The sequence below is a fragment of the Danio rerio genome, chromosome 22 (assembly GCF_049306965.1).
Source record: "Danio rerio strain Tuebingen ecotype United States chromosome 22, GRCz12tu, whole genome shotgun sequence".
Lineage (NCBI taxonomy): Eukaryota > Metazoa > Chordata > Actinopteri > Cypriniformes > Danionidae > Danio > Danio rerio.
The window spans coordinates 27751138-27759560 of NC_133197.1; positions in this window are offsets into that span (position 1 = coordinate 27751138).

Genomic DNA, 8423 nt, shown 5'->3' on the forward strand with positions numbered 1-8423 from the left:
CACTTTCTATCCAAGACTAAAAAGGGCATGTGCACTGCACAGGTTGAGCCCTATGTGTGCACGTGCCTGCAAGTTGGGGAATACGACTAAAAACAGTCATGGGGACTGCAGAAACAAAGCACACTGTTCAGATTGATGCAGACATTGACTTGTACCGCAAAGAGACCTCTATCTCACTTATGGCTTGTCCTCTCAAGTGGTGGAAAGACAATGCACAACGTTACCCACTGCTGTCATCCTGGGCCAAGTCATATCTCTGTCCCAGAAACATTAGTCCCAAATGAGAGTTTTTTTTTTTTTTCTGTTGCAGGGGACATTGTAAATGCCCAGAGATACCAGCTTTTACCAGATTATAGTTATATGATAATTTTCCTTAAAACCCATCTCTATCTAAGTGAGTGAGTGAGTTATTAAATGTTGAATGTGATGAGTTTTCAACAATACTAAATTGAAACTTTATTTTTTTTACATGGTTTAATATTTTTTTGTTATTACAATTGAAAAATTGAAGTTCCTGTTTCAAAGCTTACAGATAGGTGGCTAATTTGTATGTCATTGACACTTTTGGCACTTTTTTGGGGGTATTTTCATTAGTTTTGTTTTTCCTGTAAATGATTCAATAAATAAATACCGTACCGTGCCATTCATACCGAGGTATTAACGTACCGTGAAATTCTGATACCGTTACATCCCTAATATATATATATATATATATATATATATATATATATATGTATATAATATTATTTATGACATTTATTATATGTAATGCCAAAATAACAAAATAACAGATTACATTTACAATAGATAATTTTTTTCAAAAAACGCAGACTCATTTATTCATTCATTAGGGGCCAAGCAGAGAACCTGCGAGTCCTGAATATTTACAGTATCAGGGGTCACCGAAACCGAATGTTTCACCGGGATGCTTTTCGTTTGCGTTTATCATCAGTGTTTTACGAGACGTTTTTCCAGATTCAAACCCCAAACGATTTTCACTGGCATCGAGCAGAAGTTTATGCTAAATCACTCCTTGACATTAGATGGCGCTACACAACTTTAAGCTTCTGACACCCCGATTATAACACAGAAGAGGAAGAGAGGAAGTTCACACTCTTGTTAAAGTTACTGGTGACTTAAACAAGCATGGATGGTACAACCAGCAGCTCCAGCTCTAGCGATGAAGAAATGATTAGTGTTCACCAGAGCAATAAGCAGCTCTATGTTCATATCGCCTCTGAGCATCTCCTTCAATATGCGTCGCATTGACAGTTTTGCATTGAGCGCCTGCAAAGTGCTGTTTACTGTAACTACAGCAGCTCCGTGCACGTTAACAAAAGTGCCAACCTGATTGGTGAAAAAAGTTTTGACACGGCGCGTCAAAAATAAAAAAACGAGCATGAGGCGTATTTTTTTTTAAAATGATGCTTTTGTGCCTGTCGTTTTGCGCGTTGGTGTACACGATCACATTGACGACTTTTATTTAGTCACGAGGCGTTAAACATCAACTGAAAATGCGAGCAAAAAGCGTCCCGGTGTGCACTGGCCTTTACACACTGGATGCCCTTCCAGCAGCAACCCAGCCGCAATTTAGTTAATCCAATTCAATTATAGAGCATGTTTTTAGGCTGTGGGGGAAACCGGAGCAACTGAAGGAAACCTACGCCAACACAGGGAGACCATGCATACTCCAAACAGCTGTGAGGTGACAGTTGCCATTGAGCCACAGTGTTGCCCCAGAACACAGACTATTTTATTCTTTAAAAATATTTACAATAATTATAATAATTTTAACAATTTAATAATAAGACATTGGCATCATAACTTGAAAACATATATTGCATGATAAATTGATATACTGATCAGAATATAAAGACCAGAATATAAAGCAGCCATGAATATTTAGTTTTTATAAATAGTTTCCTCAAATGATATTTTCCAGCTAAAGCTCTCAAAGGACATTGTAATTATCACTCGCAACCATGACCATCACTATAAATACATTATTGCTTCCTTGAGCACATGCGGCTCTTCCTGTACACGACACATTGGAAAACTAAACATTCACCAACTGACAATCAGCACATGATCCCACTCTCATTTACAGTAAATCACACATATGAGACTTTAATCATGCTGCATTTCTTATGTTTTATGTCCCAGTCGACATACGTGTCAGAACAGTGTTTTTGGTCCGTCTCTGAGTGATGCCAGTTAAAACAGCGGGTTCTGACAAACTCGTACAAGGGGATTAAATGTTGACAGTGGAGACCTGAGAGCTCCTGGCTCTCCAGAGTGGACGGATGGACCTTTTCTTCAGTCTATAGCTGGCAGAAACCATATCGTTGATTTGAGCTCACGCTAAATCCTCTCTCTTGAGACAAAGTTCGGCTCTATTCCTTTCTCCGCTCCTCCACGCTCTGATGACGGTGAGCACTGTAGCGTAAACTACACTGTATGCAGTTTCAGTGTTTGAGTTGGCAGCGTGGATGAAACTTGCCTTCTGACTCCCTCAGGAAAGCCCACCTAATAGTTGAGGGTAAAAAGAGAAGCATCTGTGCAAAATAGCAGTTTGAGGAACTCCTGCTGAAGTGGCCAACTTGGACCTGCTAGTTTTGAACTTGTCTAGTTAAAGGACGCTCTCGATAGCAAAACCTGCTTCGCATATCTTGTCCTTGCAATATGTGAGTGTAGCATTGGCAGCAGAGTAGTCAAGATTTCATTGAGTTTAGGATAAGTTTTGAGGTTTTGATCTGCCTCAAATGTTGACAAATGTATTGACCTTATTACGCAATGCGAAGTTCACACTTTTGTGTAATTGTTTTAGAACTTCTAAATCAATGGCCTATTGTAAAAACTAAATGGAATAACAAATGGCAGACAACTGGCAAACTTCTTGCTCTACAAACAAGTGTGTTTATAACAACACATAGTGATTATATATATATATAAAAAAAACAGCATCATCATCAAGCTGTTTTTTTTTATGTCTAAACATCAATCTAAGTGAATGAGACTGGAAGTCTGAAGCCAATTGATGTTTCAATGACTGCACCTATTCGGATAAGATTAATAAGGTCAAAACACTCACTGGCCATATTTTCTGATATTCCCTGATAGAGCAGCCTTCAGAACTGCCATAATTGAATGTGGCACTAATTTAACAAGGTGCTGAAAACTTGTTCATATTGACATTTATTGTAACTGAGATTTATTGGCGGCACATTCATGATGTGTTCCAGCATATGCTAAATGTGCTCTATTAAATTCAAATCTAGTGATGATAGAGTATATTTGAGTATAGTGAACATACTGTTTAAGAAACCAGTTTGAGATGGTTTGAGCTTTCTGCAATGGTGTGTTATCCTGCTGGAAGTAGCCATCACAAGATGGACACATGGGCTGTTTCTCAATATGCATTCTTCAGTGATCTTGCTTCCTCGTGTTACGTCATCATCAGCTGCTAAAGTTCAGTTCCAATACTCAAGACCACAAAAATGGAGGATGTGTGAATATTCCCCTATGTGTTTTTGATATCGAGTATGCAACGATGCAAGCTTGAGCATCGAACTCGCTCGAGAAGTCCCAGAAATCATTTCGATTGGAGGTGGGAAGCGCAGCATTTTATATAGATTTATTATTAAAGTTCAGAGAAATAACTTAATTACGTTGGGAGTTTCCCTAAATGAAACGGTGAAAGTAAACACGAAAGTAAACACGATGAAAATCTTAATAAAGGTATACCCACATTAAGTGTTTATTTGATGAAATTTGTATTAAAATCTGTTTTATTTGTATTGTGCAACATATATCTGTAAGGTCTTTATGCATAGTATATATTGTGAAAAGAAATAAATCGCTGTATTTGCTGTTCTCACAGGACACATTCTCTGTTCTCATGGTCTCCCGATTTAGTTCTTCCAAGGTGAGGTGGTAAGACCGGTCTTCACAAGAACCCAAGTCTGTTCTCTGCATTCTTGGAATTGAGAAACAACCATGGTTTGGCATAAAGACATATTTGTCAGCTCAGTTGCCAAAATTATGCTTAAAAACAAATCAACAAGCAACAAGAACTGCTGATTCAAGGCAAGATGTGTAGTCCTTTGATCAAGTCAATCAGGCTCATCCTGAAAACGTACCCTTATATACATTTCTGAAGCCCGCGGAATACATCCAAGGAGGTACCATATTTTTGCAGTTTTTGCAAATCCACGAGAGGTCGCTGTTTACGCTTGTTCAGATCACAAAATTCTCTTGCGAGTGCCATTCACACATGCTTTTCTCACATAAACACACCAGGGGCCGCTGTTGACTGACTGTTTGACTGACTGACTGACTGACCGACCAATCAACTGACCCTACTTGCCTAATTGAACCAATTTTATTGATTGTCCTTGTGAATTGTAGCCTCAGCGACACCAATGTGGTCTTCAAGGTTCTCAAGTGTTTTCTGAACCTTGCAGTCTGGCCATTCTCCTCTGGCATTAAGACAATTTCAGCCACAGAACTGTTGCTCAATAGATACTTCTTATTTTTAAGACTACTTTCACTAAACCTGAACATCAACATCCATAGTTGGTACAAAACATGTTGTGGAATACAATGGTTTCCCAACATTCTTCAGTATACCTTCCTTTCTGTTCAACAGAATAAAGAAAAAGTGGAGAATGAGTAAATGGTGGAAAATTTTACATTTTCAGGAGAACTATGCCTTTAATAGACCATGCTGGTCACCTTTAAGTTTAGTGTTAGATCCGTGTTAATCTTAGATTTGCAGTTATCCTCAGAAAACAAATGTCTCAACTTAGCAGTAATGTTCTGGAGATGTTCTGACAGTTTGCGGTCCTCTGTCTCCTGTGAAAACTGTTCATCAGAGGGCACATTTTTCCTATGTCAGCCTATTTTTGGGCCTCCTCGTGCCTCCCCACATCCATCTCTCCCCAGAGTGTCTGAGCCTCTTTCCCAGAGAAACACAGTGCAGTTTTGCAAGAATATCCTTCTTGATGAATACATGCCCATGGAAAAGTGGCCATCTTCAGCAAATTACCATAAAACATATGCATTCAAACAAGTGCATCCATCAGACATTCCATCTGTAATGTGTAAGATCTGAACTGTGGGTTAATCTTAGTCACTTAAGAGTTTAAAGAGATTTAGCGGACCTATAATGGTCCGGTTTGCTGAAAATACCAAAATTAAGCCTTCGGAATAAAGATTTCTGCCAGTTTTATAGTTGATTTGTGAGTTGTAAAGCAGCGTCAGTTGACTCAAGGCCAATGTAAAATTCCCTAAAAGGTGGCGAGATGTTTTATGAAGCATCTTGATAGCCGTGGAAATTAAACCTTGCATCTTTTTGTGTTTAAAACTTTGTCTCCACAACTGCAGCGTAAATATGTCATGATGAATCACTCGGATTTGCGCTAATCAAAAGATTTGGCTCTGTATTTTCTCAAAAGAGACCAAAGATGGAAAGACTCCAAGCCTACATCTGTTCTGGAGCGTCTCCAAAGTGAGTTCATTCATGAAGGTATGCTAGTCTGAAACTGTTTTGTATCAAACCTGTGAATAGATACAGCATATTACACCCCTCATTAGTAGTGTTTATGAAGGCTAGTATTGTATTACTGATACGATGGGAATTTTTATTAATTTTGGCATGCAATTTGTCCCAAACTGGTTGTACTATGGACATGAATGACACCACAAACCATGCAGACTAGTGTACTGTTTCATTTTTAAGTAATCAGACGGGTGATAAAACATGAACGTTAACACCCTAGCAACCACTCTGAAGACCCTAGCAACAACCAAAAAATCAGAAGATCTTAGCAACCACATAACAAACTTTTGGCACACAACACCTTACAATTGAGTTTTGCTCCTGAAATTCTATTCAAATGTTCATAGAATTTGTTTTCCTTAAGCACAAGATATTGCTTCCACTACAACAAGGGTGCCCAAACTCAGTCCTGGAGAACTGGTGTCCTGCAGAGTTCCAACCCCAATTAGACACACCTGAACCAGCTAATCAAGCTCCTTCAAGGTATACTTGAAATTTCCAGGCAGGTGTATTGATGGAAGTTGGAGCTAAACTCTGCAGGACACCAGCCCTCCAGGACCGAGTTTGGACACCCCTGCACTACAACATGTGCCTGATTGTAATTCCAGAGCTTCCTTCAATTTAACACTGGTAAAAGTAGCTTTTTGGTTTCTCTGTGGTACATTTACTTGACAATGAGTTTCCTTTACATTTTTGATGTTATTCAAGATGCATACAGATGACAAAATTGGTGTCATGGTTCTTATTCTTTCTTCAATAATATTTTACAGTTTAAAGAATATAATTGTCACTAAAAATCAGTTTCCTATTGAAAATACAATTACAATTGTATCTTTTACAGCAAAATGAATAAAAGTTTAGTAAATTATAAAACGTGACGTTTCAAACAATGCGCGTGCAGCGCTGTGAATGAACTTGAATCATAGCACCAATAAAGAGCAAAAACTCAAGTTTTTTAACTTTATGCACAAAAATTCAAACAACTTTCATGAGTGGTGATGGCAAAAAGAAAAATATTTTGAAAAACATTGAAAGTTGTTAAAATGAGTGAGCAGAAACATTTGCTTTTTAGAAATCTCTGGTACTCAGCTCTGTCTGATTTGCACAAAACGCGTTTCCTTTTGCAAAAAATCTAATGTTAAGAGACCTTTTGAAAACGGTTTTCGGCAAGCTTTTTTAAAAGCCGACAGGAGTGAGGAGCTCCTACATAAACTGCAAAACAGTTGCACGTTTAGACAAGGGCATCTGGGAGGCAAAGGATGGTAAATTTATGAATTGGTGAATAATTCACCAATTTTTCCATGCGATTTTTGTTCTTTAAAACTACCTAAAATTAAAACGTTGCTGCATACTTTATTTTAAATTATTTGAAGTAACAGGCGACGCAGTAAATGTAAAATAACATTCATTAAAATTTATTTAAAAAAGCTCCTGAATTTTTACATTTTGTGATTTTTCTTCAGTTGAATAAAAATCTATTTTCCATTCATATATTAGCAAATATTTTGTTACTATTTAAAATTATATGAACAATATTTTCCATTCGTATATTAGCTAAATATTTAGCAGTGTCCTTTACTGCATAGAATTCATTAAAATGTAAAATAACATTCATTACAAGTTGATTTTAAAAAGCACCTAAATAGTTTTGCAATTCGTGATTTTGTTTCGGTTGAATAAATTCATTTTTTAATTTAGATATTTCATCGTTTAAGATTTCTTAAAGGGCCATGAAACCCCCTCGTTTCAGCAGGGTGTTTTCACACCTCTACTTTGGAAAAAGTCAGAAAAGTGGGCGTGTCCAGCTCTGTTTTGGGGGGATTGTCGGAGGAACTAAAGTGGGATGGTGTGGGAGTCGCTATTTGGGCACGCGCGAGTTTCAGACAAAATACACACACATGAGAAAGTGATGGTGTTTAACCTACATGGACATCTGTAGTCGAATTATTTGCCAAATTATTAAATGTTGGACTTTAACTGCAGTTTGGCTCTTTCATTCAGGGAATTCATTCATGCCCCTCGCGACAAACGCGATATTTGATTCGAGGATCTGCTCTAAGCGTGTATTTTTCATGCAATGTTTGATACCGCACGGCGAATGAGAGAAAAAAACTCAGCATTTCCCAGAAACTTAGATGCACACGGCAGGTTGCGTCAGAAAGCCGCGTGTGTTATTCCGGTCACAAAATGCGGTGCTATGTTTGCACTCAGTGCAATAGTTAACTTAATTCGATACGAACAAACTGAATAAACAAAGAGCACTGGTCGCTCACTTACCAAATCTGTAGAGACAGGACAATCACCAGCAACTAGAGCCGCGTCTTTATGAAGAGAAGACTAACGTTACAAGCGAATCCGGATTTGCAGATGAGAACAGCTCTCAGGTAATCAATGTTCCTCCTTAGACACGTAAGTTATTGTTGTCGAGCGTCGCGTACACTGTTAATCCACACGTCATCCAGATGAGCTCTCACAGAGAGAAAATGAAAACTAAACTTAATGGCAAAAAACTATAAAAGCAACACTTCACGCTTGTTTTGCCAACACAACGTGGCATCTCTGTGGCGTAAACACGGTTAATGAAGTTGCACAATAGAGCGCGCTGATTGGTTTGAACCAAGCCTTACTCATGCATTAATGCATCACACTGTAAGACGTAATAAGACTCACGCTGGAATACAGGCTATTATGTCATGACCATGACGCAGCTTCAAAAATTCGTTTCAAACAGGAAGTACGAATTTGCTTGAAATAACGCAAAAACAACCAATTTACACTTTTTAGTGAAATATAGGTGTCCTAATAGTGTTTTTAGCAGTGTGGGACACATATACGACTGTCAACAGCTCAAAAAATGTGTTTT